The sequence below is a fragment of the Chlorocebus sabaeus genome, chromosome 4, assembly GCF_047675955.1.
Source record: "Chlorocebus sabaeus isolate Y175 chromosome 4, mChlSab1.0.hap1, whole genome shotgun sequence".
NCBI lineage: Eukaryota > Metazoa > Chordata > Mammalia > Primates > Cercopithecidae > Chlorocebus > Chlorocebus sabaeus.
This window is the reverse complement of record NC_132907.1, coordinates 30,346,495-30,360,002: the sequence shown is the minus strand read 5'-3', so window position 1 is coordinate 30,360,002 and position 13,508 is coordinate 30,346,495. Positions and strand designations below refer to the sequence as shown.

The 13,508-nt window shown below is 34.7% G+C and overlaps 1 protein-coding gene and 1 pseudogene across 1 annotated transcript in view; one reads left to right on the top strand and one right to left on the bottom strand.

The window, feature by feature from the left end:
• Window positions 1-13,508, top strand: part of CWC27 (CWC27 spliceosome associated cyclophilin) — a 257,508-nt gene that overhangs the window by 48,280 nt on the left and 195,720 nt on the right. The window lies entirely within an intron of this gene.
• On the bottom strand, window positions 7,812-7,881 carry LOC119618365 (U4 spliceosomal RNA; annotated as a pseudogene).

Here is a 13,508-nt window from a genome sequence, read left to right as displayed (position 1 = left end):
GGTGAAACAGAAGTGTGTCAGACATTCAGGCAGTCTTTTTTAAAGGAAGGAAGAAACAAGCTAGTCCTCTTTCATACCTGCCTCTTCCTGTCAGCCTGGCACACAGATTTGATGACTTGAGCTAAGGACGGTAGAATAGAGAGGTAGAAGGAGCATACGTCCTTGAAGACTTTGTGGAACCATTGTTACAGCTTGAAATGCCTACCTCTGGACATTTCCTATATGAGATAAAGTACCTTTCAGGTTGATTCAGCCACATTATTTGGAATTTCTGTTATGTGCAGTAGAACCCAAACTGATACAAGGCTGCTTTTTTTCAGACCTGTGAATAGGTCAGGTTCTCTAAGATGGGAATACAGTAGGGAGGAAATGAATGGCTGCATCACTATTTCTAATAGTTTTTGTAGTTGATTTTCTTGTTTTTCCTGGAAGAGAGTCATACCACTTTGCAACACCCAGCATCTCTACCCCACTTCTCACTTTTGACTGATCACCTTGTATTTCATTAAGAAACAGAAGCAGTGAGAGAAGACTTGTTCCTTTTCCCACCACCAAATCTACCCATCTGCATCTGAATCTGTTTTCTTCTGGCAAAGGTAACCCCTTCACTCTGTGTCCTGGTCCTCATATCCTTTTATTTTCTCATGTTTTGGCCATGCTATTATCCACTTTACTCTTTTTGCTCACTTTGCACCAAGCATATTCTTCTCATACCAAAGTCACTCCTCTTTCAGGCCTCTGCACTTCTAGTTACCTCAGCATGAAACTTTCTTCTCTGAGTTATTCTTAGTAGCCATTCATTCTTTTTGTTCAGTCCCTTGCTCAAATATCATCTTAACAGAGAGGCCTTTTCAGACTATACTATTTAAAACAATTGCCTCTATTCTACCAGGGGTACTTATTCAAGTGACCTAAAGACAAATTTATAAAATTTGCTTGGCTTTCATAAAATACATTATGTTAGAATCTACTCCCTCTAAAACAACAACAACAAAAACCTCAGTAGGTTTAGTATATAATTTAGAAATCATTTTTTTCTACAAAGTTTTACAACTTTTTAAGAACTAACCACCACTGTAGTGTTTATCAACATTAATCTTCTAAATGAGTGGATTTGGTTTTTTTTGTTAGTTTTATTGAACCTTGGCCTTTATGTGTAATTATCTTATAACAGTAGACACAATATAAACCATTCAGTAATGACCTACTTTGAAGTCTCACAGAATTCATTATGATTATTTCCTAGCTTTTTGCTAGTTTTGATATGTTAGGGATATTTGATCTCTTCTCCCTCCTTACTCTTTATTATTTAGATATAGCTGTACCATGAGTCTCAGTTATTTAATTTATGTATGTGCATTTATTTTGATTTAATTATGTTTTTAAATGCACCTATGTGAGTGTTAAACCTTCAGTAGGATTTCCATTTTTATTTTGAAGCCCATCAGTGCCTTGTTATATTTTTAAATGTAATTTCACATTTGATTTATTTTTTGTATACTCACATTTCTTTTACAGATCCTTAATACATGTTAATGCTTTTTCTAATTCCTAATTTTATGTTGTGAACTTAGCCTGCTTTTCATTTTAACATTTGTGGTGTTGATTTACCTACTTATTTACAGTTATCTTATTTAAAAAGTCTAAAAATTATATGATAATTGGTGGATTTTTGCTCTTTCTGAAAAGTACTTTTCTTAAGGTCAAAGGCAGATGTTAATTGGCATATGAGTTCAAGTTGCTGAATCACTTCTTTTTAATCTGTATTTTCAGTTTGTTCTGGAAATTCATGAGATCAAAGGTATGTATGTACTCAATAGATAGGAAGTTAGATTTGTCCTTACTGTATATTTGATTTTCTTGATTCCATTGAAAAAAGAATGTTTTCTTAGCTTTGAAAGTTATATAATGACTTCCTGCCAATTTCTTCTTCCTTTTAGATAAGCATTTACTTTAGTTTTATTAGTCATTATAAATTAATAGAAAATTTCCGGATATGCTTTTTTGTTCACAATATTGACAGCAACTTGAAATATTTTAAAGACAGGCTTTGTTTAACAAAGTTAAAACGAAAGCCTTTGGCTTGGCTCCAAAGCATCCAGATAGATATTGTGTAGGCCTGGGACAAAGACTAGGGTGTTATGGGACCTTGTATTTTATATCCTGCTGCTGTTTGGAAAGAGTCAGTTTTGGGTGAAGTTTGTATGTACTTGTCTAGTCGCCTATAAAAAATGATATATGTAGCTGACCTGTGGAAATACATTTAGTGTGATAGAAGGTGAGGATATCTAATCCTGATGGTGTTGGAGAATAGCCCAGAAATCAAAGACCAGGATAACATTGCAGAGTTATTCAACAGCCTTATTGTTTGGCTTTATACTCTTTCTCAGGTAGGATTTCTTAGTATTTTAGTGAAGTTTTAAAAATTACGTTTTGTTCCTTTTATTGTTTTAGCCTATGCTGTGTAGTATGAAAATAATTATGGAACAAAATGTGCTTACCTTTTAGTAGCTATTTAAAGATCTTTGTTCCTAGGTTTTGTGGTCAATTAATTAGTAATAAAGATACACATGTTGCTTAGCTTTTTCCTATATGTTGGGAGCATAAGTGAATAAAGGCAAATAAAGTTAAAAAGCAAGTTAGGATCTAGATTGTTTTGTCTTTTTAATGATAAGTTCAGATGTTTGCAGAAGACAATGGTCACTTGACTTTAAGGAGACAAAGTGAGAGGGTTCCTTTTGTTAGTCAAACTAGCTTTGTTTCTAAGTTGTGTCAGTGAACTGTAATAATTTTCAGTGGGAAAAAAGGGACATCATACTGGACTTAATAATACCTGGGTGATGAAGTAATATGTACAAGAAATCCCTCTGACACATATTTACCTATGTAAGAAACCTTTGCGTATACCCCTGAACCTAAAATAAAAAAGGGGTGGCTGATATGGTTTGGCTATGTCCCCACCCAAATCTCCTCTTGAATTGTAGCTCTCATAATTCCCGCATGTTGTAGGAGGGACCTAGTGGGAGGTAATTAATCATGAGGCTGGGTCTTTCCTCACGCTGTTCTCATGATAGTAAGCTTCACAAGATCTGATGGATTTTTTTTTTCTTGTTTTGTTTTTGTTGTTTTTTTTTTTTTTTTTTTGAGACAGAGTCTCACTCTGTCGCCCAGGCTGGCGTGCAATGGTGCAATCTCAGCTCACTGCAAGCTCCACCTCCCGGGTTCACACCATTCTCCTGCCTCAGTCTCCCGAGTAGCTGGGACTACAGGCGCTCACCATGCCCAGCTAACTTTTTGTGTTTTTAGTAGAGACAGGGTTTCACCATGTTAGCCAGGATGGTCTCGATCTCCTGATTTCGTTTTTCGCTCACCTCAGCTTCCCAAAGTATTGGGATTACAGGCGTGAGCCACCATGCCTGGCCTCTGATGGTTTTATAAAGGGGAGTTCCCCTGCACATGCTGTCTTTGCCTGTCACCATGTCAGATGTGACTTTGCTCTCCCTTTTTCTTCTGCCATGATTGTGAGGCCTCCCCAGCCATGTGGAACTGAGTCAGTTAAACCTCTTTCCTTTACCCAGTCTTGGTTATGTCTTTATTAGCAGCATGAGAATGGACTAATACAGGGACAAAACACCTATTATAGTACTTAAGCATGGCGTGCAACACAAATTGACAACTTAGGACTCTTGCCTTTAGAAAGGAATTACAACCTAAGGATGGTTAAATTGTAGCATCACTGCTTTCAGTCTTTGGTATTATGGTCATAGTAAGGGAGTATGTTTGAATTACCTTAATTCATATAGTTTAAGGTCATTCAGAGCTTTTTGCTATTCATACATATAAAAACCCCTAGTAAATACTTTTCATAAAACTGATAAATAGTGTTATTCCAACAAAGAAACATATGAGAAATTTCTCAGTTTATTTTTTCAAAAGTTTTAACTAATATTTTAAGAGTGTTTGAAAGCTGATGCTATGTATTTATTTGAACTGTTTTTTTTTTTTTTAAATACTGTAACTGCTCAAGATTACTTTAGATGAACACCTGGTACCTAAACCAGATATATATAAAATGGAAACAAATAAAACCTTACAAAGCTGTAAATCTGACATGGAAATATACTATACCAAAGGGCACACTTCATCTGGGCTCTTTAAGGTGAAACAACTCCCAATTTTCAGCTGGAGCAGTGACCTGGCCTTAGTATATTGTGTCATTGTACAACAGTTTTTATCTGCTTCATATCACTCAAGTTCTGTTTAACTTTTTGTTGTTGTTGTTGTTATATTTTCATTCTAATTTTTAGAACAAAAATAAATCCTTTTACAGAGTATGATACCTTGAACTAGAAGAGCCACTTAAGTATATGTTAACCAAAATCTAGAGTATGACATACCTATTAAATCTTAAAGAAGGAAAAAAAAAAGATGGTTGAAAGAGAGAGAGATCGATCAGTGGGACAGAATACAGAGTCCACAAGCAGACTTACACAAATAAAGTCATCTGATTTTTTTTGACAAAAGTACAAAGTTAATTTGATTGAAAAATGATAGTCCTTTCAACAAATGGTACTGGAATAATTGGAGGTCTATGTGCAAATAAATAAATCTTAATACATACCTTACACTTTATATAAAAATTTACTCAAAATGGATCATAGACCAAAACGTAAAACTATTACACTTCTACAAGAAAAAGTAAGAGAAAATCTGTATGAACTTGGGTTTGACAGTGAGTTTTTTAAACACAAAAGCATGATCTGTGAACAAAAATGACGAAGTAGACTTTATCAAAAAAAACCAAAAAACAAAAAACAAAAACAAACCTTTGGCTCTGTAATAGATGCTTTTAAGGAGATTAAAAAACAAGCCACAGACTGGGAAACAATATTTGCAAACCATCTATCTGATAAAAGATTTGTATCCAGAATATATAAAGAACTCTTAAAATTCAACAATAAGAAAACAAAGCAATTTTTTTTTTTTTTTTGAGACAGTCTTGCTCTGTCGCCAGGCTGGAGTACAGTGGAGCAATCTTGACTCACTGCAACCTCCAACTCCCTGGTTCAAGTGATTCTCCTGCCTCAGCCTCCTGAGTACTTGGGATTACAAGCACGTGCCACCACGCCCAGCTAATTTTTGTACTTTTAGTAGAGACAGGGTTTCACCATGTTGGCCAGGATGGTCTCAATCTCCTAACCTCATGATCCACCTGCCTCGGCCTCCCAAAGTGCTGGGATTACAGACGTGAGCCACCGTACCCAGCCAACAAAGCAATTTTTTAAATGGTCACGAGATCTTAACAGATATTTCCCCAAAGATAATAGATGAGGCAAATAAATGTGAAAATATGTTAATATCCTTGCTGGGATAGACTATTAAGCAAAAAAGGATTTAACATTTTCTGTGTATTGTTACTTCACACTTCAGCATGTAGTGAATAAGGAACTAGAAGAAAAGAAAGTTTAAAGCACATTTGTTTTTAAAACTTACCTGTTTTAATCTTCTACTGCAGGGAACATAGAGCTTACATTCTAATTCTGACCCTTAGTTTTTTGTTTTGCTGAAAATCCAGAAGCTGCTCACTTTACTATAGGATCAGAGTGGTATTGCAAAAAGAGTAGGGAAAGAATGGTGAAGTTAGAGAGCTTTTCCACCTTTCCCTAATTGTGTTTTTAAAAGTTTAACTTATTCAGGATTACTCTCCCAGAACTCAACAATCTAGGATTTAAACACAGATATCCTTGACTTAACTGCCGTATTATACCTCCCTTGAGATGAGGGTTAAGGAATCGGATATTAGAATGGTTTACCAAGGATACAGAAAGTAGGTGCAAGGAGATAGGTGAGAGTTTGATATCCTGATATCTGCAGGAACTTTTGTACACGTGGTTGCCTGTCTGCAGGAATTGGTAGAAAGTGTTAGAGAAATAGACTGGGGCCAGGTCATGACGGGCCTTGTATGGTATATTTGGAAACTGGGCTCTGTCCTTTAGATGGTAGAAAACAATACAAAGATTTAAAATTGGAAAGTGACATGTTTAGGGTTTGTTTTTGAGAGATCACCATTGTATAATAATAATATGGAAAATTAACTGGGAGGAGCCAAGGTTAGAGATTGAGGAGACAGACATGACATGATGGAAACCTTAAGGCAGTGTTCTGTTTGATAGGTAATTTACATCCATCAAATAGTTTTTCAGACATCTGCAACATCCAAGTGGCATATAGAAAGATAAAGATACTACCCTTCCCCACCAAAAAAGCTCTCAGCTGAGCCAGATAGTTAGCTGTCTGTATACAATGAAATCTATATAAAACACAAGGATTAGAGAAAGTACAGTAGCTTCATGGAACACAGAGAGATTAATTTTGAATTTATGGATTAGGAAGTCTGCATATATGCAAGTAGCATTAATTTTAGGCCTTGAAGAAGGGGCAGAGTTTGAATAAGAGGAAATGGGTGGGGAAGGGAATTTCCAGAAGAGGAAACTGAGAAAAGTACAGGATGTATTTGAGGAATAATCCATTGTGACCAGAGGAGAGAATATAGTTGGAAATAAAGCTGGAAAAGATAGGTTGGAACCAGATAATGATTTACCTTCCTGGATAATAAACTGTAAATATAACTCATTTTGCTTTGTTTGTGTGTTAATTCAAGTGTACAGATAAACATTAATAGATTAATTTTTTTAACACTAGAGTAAATCAATTTGAAGGATTCAAGGCTGGATTAATATTGAATTTCTGCATTTTTGGAAAAGAGTAATATGAGTAGGAAGGTTTGGCAAGATTACTATATGAGATTATTATTTCACTTTTTATAATTTGAAAATGAATATCAAATCACTACAGTAAATGAGGTAGTGATTTAGTGAGAAGAATGAATTTACATAGGAGCATGATGAAAACAAATTTTATTTCTAGCACTAGTCTACAATTTATTTGAATAACAAATGTTACTCAAATTTAATGACAACTGTGATCTACGAAGATTTAGGTTCTGATGCCAACATTGTTTGCTAGAAATGAGATCTGAGTAAATCAACTTTTCTGAATCTCCTGCTTCCTCATCAGTAAAATGCAATCCATACCTGCTCTTCCTATTTCAGTAGTGTTTTGATAAGGTCAGACGAAATACGTACATGAGACTACTTTTAAAACATGATGCCATTGATGGCCTGTGATTATAAAGTTTAAAGTACCATTGATACCACACAGTCCACTTCTGTTATTTAACAACCATAGAGCAGCTCACTGTCTGATACCCTCTTCCAACCATGGCATATTTCAAAGTAAAATTAAAAATTAATTTGTCAGGTAATTGACAGCAGTTATTAAGCCTATATGGCAACCAGATTAGTATTTTTTAAGCGACTGTATTTAAAGGGTGTAGTTCCAATGAAGTAGAATTGATGAAGCCAGTCTATGGGGATAGGGAGACAAGACAAGCCTGTCTACAAAATTAGTAGCTGTTATCCTTCATAAGCATCCTGGTTCTCCCACCTCCTACATCCCTCTGTTGGATACAGAGAATGACTTGGCATTAGATGCAGTTACTGCCTAACTCATGCTCTGTAAAACATGAGCACATGAAATTAAGAAAGTAATACATTAAAAAGTACCAAATGGTATAAACAGACTGAGCACTCTAAATACATAGGAAATCTCTGTAAAATGTTAAGTCAAGTGAGGTTAAATAGAATTTTCCTGAAGGTGCGTTTTAAGGCGGGTTTATGCTTTCAACCAGTCGGAACTCAAACTGCAGTAAGTAGGATATAAGAGTAAATTTGCTAGTGAAAGGAATGGTCTCTTTTCAATTAGCAATAATCGCACCTCGGATAAACCTCATTGGCTACGATACTGCCACTGCTCAAAGCTAGGAATGGTCTCTTTTAAGATAATGTTTGCTAACTGTATTTTATTAAAATTGTTAATTATTTTTATTTCTTTTGTTTAATTTTGAATGTTTATAAAAATGAAAGCATTATACTTGAGAACATCCTTTATAATAAAAACTTTATGACAACCTCATAGAACAAAAATAACCTGTCTACCAATATGATTATAGATATGTTCACTGAGGGAAACAAATTTAAAAGATAAAGTTCTAACTTTAGCTAGCTAGTGTATGCAAGTGTTTTATTTTAGAAACATAAATGTCCTTGCTGAAAACCCAATGACATTTATTGCTTAGGAAAACATCTTGCTTTATTTTTTCCATCTATGTGTTTTTTAAATATAGCACTTACAAAAACACTTCAAATCTTACTAAAGAAAACAAACATAAAATATCAATCTTTAAAAGAAATATAACTCTTTAAAAGAAAGCGTTGGTAATAAAGTCTTCCTCTTTTTAATATTGTTATTTTACTAGAGTATTTACAATATTAGAACTTTTTTATGCCAAGAGTTTTAAGATATAGCTTAAGAGTTTTAAGATATTGTTTTAAAAGATTTTTTTCTGTATGTGATTCATTTATGAATGGAATATTTTTATGGACTGACATTACTTGATTTTCTGCATTCAGCAAGATGGTGAATGATTAGTAAGTGGACTACTAAAGTTGGTTGTGCAGATTGTGACCTGAAAAGGGAAGCTTAGTTATGGAATGTGAGTATGGGCTGAAGTCTAGCTGGGGCTCTACTCACCAAGCCTTCTGCACTGTTATGAGGCTATGTCAGTCCTAAGGGTACCTTCTTCTAATGCTTCAGTCTAGAAAAGTTTTGTGGGTTTTTTGTTTTTTGCTTTTTCCTCTAGAAGGCACCCCCCAGAGGAAGTCTTCTTTTTCTTTCCTTTTCTTTTCTTTTCTTTCCTTTTCTTTTCTTTTCAGGTGGAGTCTTGCTCTGTCACCCAGGCTGGAGCGCAGTGGTGTGACCTTGACTCACTGCAACCTCTGCCTCCTGGGTTCAAGAGATTCTCCTGCCTCAATCTCCTGAATAGCTGGGACTACAGGCGCGTACCACCACACCTGACTAATTTTTAGTAGAGGCAGGGTTTCACCACGTTAGCCAGGATGGTCTCCATCTCCTGACCTCCTGATCTGCCCGCCTCGGCCTCCCAAAGTGTTGGGATTACAGGCGTGAGCCACCACGCCCGGCCAGGAAGTGTTCTTTTCTAATTCACAAAAAGGTGCCTCTCATGGTAGCCTGTGGATACATTTAAGAAGTAAAAGAAAATGAGCAAGTAGGTATAATGGCATGTTTTCCCAACAGCTACAGCACAGTAAATCAGGTGTGTCAAATTTTTAGTAACGTATAAGGCAACTTGGAGACTGTATGTTGCAATGGAAAGAGCTCTGGGAGGGAGTTTGGAAACCATGCTTATAGTTTTGCATATCTCTTCCCCAACTATTTGACATTCGGTGTTCTTTTCTTAAAAATTAAAGAATTGAACTACCTGCTACCTTTAAGGGTGCAAATAGGTCTCAACTTCTGTGAAAGTTATATCTGGAACGTGGTAAGCAGGGAGAGGTTGGAACTAAGAATTTAACAAATTGGCAAGTTTCCTATGTTATTAAAAGTCCTGGAGATATATATTTACATGATTTGTATTAGTATGCCTTGAAATCATGTAGTTCTCCAGCTTCCTTTTTTCTACTTATTTAATTTGCTCCTTCTGCTCTTCCCCTGTTTCTTCTTGTCTGTTTTGGGGTTTTGTTTTTTAGCTTTTAAAGATGGAAGTTTAGATGATTGCTTCTGAACCCCTCTTCTTTTCCAATGTATGCATTTAAAACTTGAAATTTCCCTCTCAGCACTGCTTTGTCTGCATCTCACCAATTTTGATATGTTGTTTGGATGGTTGGTTTTGTAAGTCAGCTTGGCTGGGCAATTTCCAGTTATTCCATCAAACACTAATCTAGGTTTTGATATGATGTTATATTGTAGTTGTGATTAACATCTCTAATCACTGACTTTAGGTAAAGCAGATTATCACAGATAACCTGGGGACGTGGTTCAATCATTTGAAAGTCCAAAGAGCAGAGCTCAGACTTCCCTGAAAAAGAAGAAATTTCATCTGTGAATAGTAGCTTAAGTTCATGCCCAAAAGTTCCAGCATGCCCTTCCTGATTTCTTGCTTGCTCTACAGATTTCAGATCTGCCTAGACAGCTCCCACAATTGTATAAGCTAATTCTTTGTAATAAATCTATCTATCTATCTATCTATCTATCTATCTATCTATCTATCTATCTGTCTGTCTATCTATTATCTATTTATCTGTCTTCTGCTGATTCTGTTTCTCTGGTTGAACCTGGACTGATAAAATTGGGTTCCCATTTTCATTCAGCTCAAAATGTTTCCTAATTTCCCTTGTGATGTTTTGTTTGACCTGTGGGTTATTTAGAAGTGTGCTGTTTAATTTCCAAATATTTGGAAATTTCTCAAATTTTTTTTGTTACTGATGTCTACGTTAATTTCATTGTGGTCAGAGGACATATTCTGTATGATTTCAGTTGTTTGACATTTATTGAGACTTGTTTTTTGTCCCAGCCTATAGTGAATGTTGGTATATGTTCCATGTGCACTTGAAAAGAATGTGTGTTCTGCTGTGGTTGTTTGGAATGTCCTATAAATGCCCCCAATATTTTTGATGGCACTTTATACTTGCATGTTAATATTTAGATTGTACTTAGAAACTTGCAAATTTCCTTGATCAATCAGTTTTTTTGACAGGATGGCATTCTTGATAAACTAAAGGACAAGTAGTAAGTTCCAACTTTATAGTTCACTAATTATTTTGGTTAATAAGTTAGTAGTAATTTTTAACTTTGTTTTTTTTTTCTTTTTGCTAAGATCACAGTATAATACAACTGTTAGTTTCATGTCTTCTGCTTTCAGTTTTATCCTGTATAATACTTAGAAATTTTAGTTTCCTTTTCATTATCCAAGATAAATTTTTAGTTGGTAAATTTTCTTGGACATGTCCTCCTTAATTTTCTTCAGAGCATTGTGCGTGTATGTGTGTGGCAATTTTGTTGTCTCATCCTAAGAAAAGAAAAAGTAAATGGAAATGAAAAAGCAAATCAGCATATTCTTCTCTGGAACAATTTTTTCCCACTTTTAAGCAAACGGTAGTAACCTAGGTTAAAATTGCCTCTTGAATTTTCAATGTGTTTTTCTTTTAAGCAAGCACATTGAAAGAAAATAGAAAGTTAACATAGCAGGGCTTCGCATCCTTTCCTTAGAAGATTCCCCCAATCCTCTCAATAATATACTTGATATTTGTATTTAATTTACAATTCATTTAACAAAAAATTGTCAATTTCTCTAATGAGTAGGAAATTGGAGTAGATAATCTGTTTAAATTTCAATGAATTGGGAATATTATTCACATTTAAGATTTGGAAGGTACCTAGAACCATCTGACCCAGTATCTTACCTAGCCTCAGAACTCGTTTTACAGGAATTTATTGCATGTCATGAGCTTTTATACCATGTTTGTGTGAGTTTTATTTTTCCATGTTGTTCCTTTTCCCATTACCATTAGCAATTGAAACTTGACTGTAAAAAAAGATCTTGTTTGTAGGAATCAGGAATACAATGTTTTTATAGAGGAAAGAGTATTGCTTTGGAATTAAATACATCCAAGTTGGAATACCAGCTGTACCACTTTTTAACTTAGTATCTTTGCCTGACTTATTTAATCTCTTTGATCCTCAGTTTCCTTATTTAAAAACAGAAATAAAAATAGCTATTTTACCAGATTGTTGTAATGCTAATATGAATTAGTAGGCATTTAATAAATTATAGCTATTTAAATTATATCATATTCTCTTTTTCTATTTTCAAAATACTGCATACTTATTAAGGACACAATAGTCCACCTTTATCCATGGTTTTGCTTTCCATAGTTTTGGTTGCCCACAGTCCAAAAATATTAAATGGAAAATTCCAAAAATAAATAATTCATAAGTTTTAAATTGCATGCCATTCTGAGTAGTGTGATGAAATCTTACACCATCCTGTTTTGTGCTGCCCAAGATATGAATCATTCCTTTGTGCAATGTATCCACACTCTATATGCTAGCTGCCTGGTAGTCACTTAGTAGCCATCTTGGTATCAAATTGAAAAACGTAGTATATATGGGGTTTCATACTATGCACGTTTCCACAGTTTTATCCACCCAGAGTCTTGGAATGTATCCCTCTTGGAAAAGGCAGGAGGACTATGTATTCTCTAATAATTTTCAGAATTTTTCAGGTGAATCTTTCTGAATCCTGTTCATTTTACTATGTGACATTTTTAATTTAAGAAAAATGTATTAGACATTTTTAAAATAGCTAGCATGAGTCATTTGTACTACCATTGTTTTCCTATTAAGTAACACTTAATCCTCTGTCCCACTTAATCTTCCTGTGCCAAATGTTTACAGCACCTAAATAGAATTATGGAAGTTTAAAGTTGAAAGAACCATATTAACTATCTCCCAGTGTCTTAGTCCATTTGGGCTCCTATAACAAAATACCATAGTCCAGCTGGCTTATAAATAACTGAATTGTTTTTTCTCACAGTTCTGGAAGCTGGGAAGTCCAAGATTCAGGCAGATTTGATGTCTAGTGAGTGCTCGCTTCCCTGTTCATAGGCAGCTGTCTTTTGCTGCATCCTCAAATGGCAGAAGGGGCTTGGGACCTCTCTTGGGCCTCTTTTATAAGTATGACTAGTGCCCTTATAAAAGAGCCCAAAAGAGGTTATAAACATTCAGAGCATAGTACCCAGTTTCCTTATTTTACAAATAAAGCTTTTATGAATAGAAGATAAGTCAAGATTATTTTGTTACTGAAAACCTAGGTCATTTGAGTCTGAATGTAAATCTGGCTTAGTTTTACCTGTACTATCCTCTGAAAGCTCCCAGGCCACTCACCAATTTACAACAACACATCAAATTCAGAGACAGTTACTAAATTCACATTATTTTCCCCTACCCATAAAATAGTTAATCAAAAGAGTACATGCAAGCAAAAGGGCAGGAAGCCACCTAGAGAAGCTGATCACAGCCATCTGTGGTGTGTGGCATATGGTTAAATATTCACCCATTTATTTAATGGAATGAGTGAATGTTCAATCTGTGATCATGCAAATGATAATATCAATGTGCAAAATGAAAATGTGATTTTTAGTATTTCTGTATTTATTTGAAACAGATTGTATTATAACAGGATACTTAATAGCTAATGTCATTTCTTATAAAATGATTTTTCATGATTTGAATTTTCTAAAAACAAGCCTCACTCGTACACTTTATGACTCATGTGTTTTATTCTTTTTCTTGTGAGATTATTTGTTAGGTCCAGGAAATTCAGTCAGTTTCCAATTTTAGAATTAATGGCTTAATGTCAGTACTGACTCAACTTATGAATGGATCATGTTTGTAATTTTATTTGTATGTTATTTAGAATTTAAGTAAAATTTTCCTCCAGAAACAGGCTATAATTGATATTAATTTTTCCCCAATTTGAAAAATTTAATTTGGGATCTGTTAGAACTCTACCAGGAAAAAATTAGGTA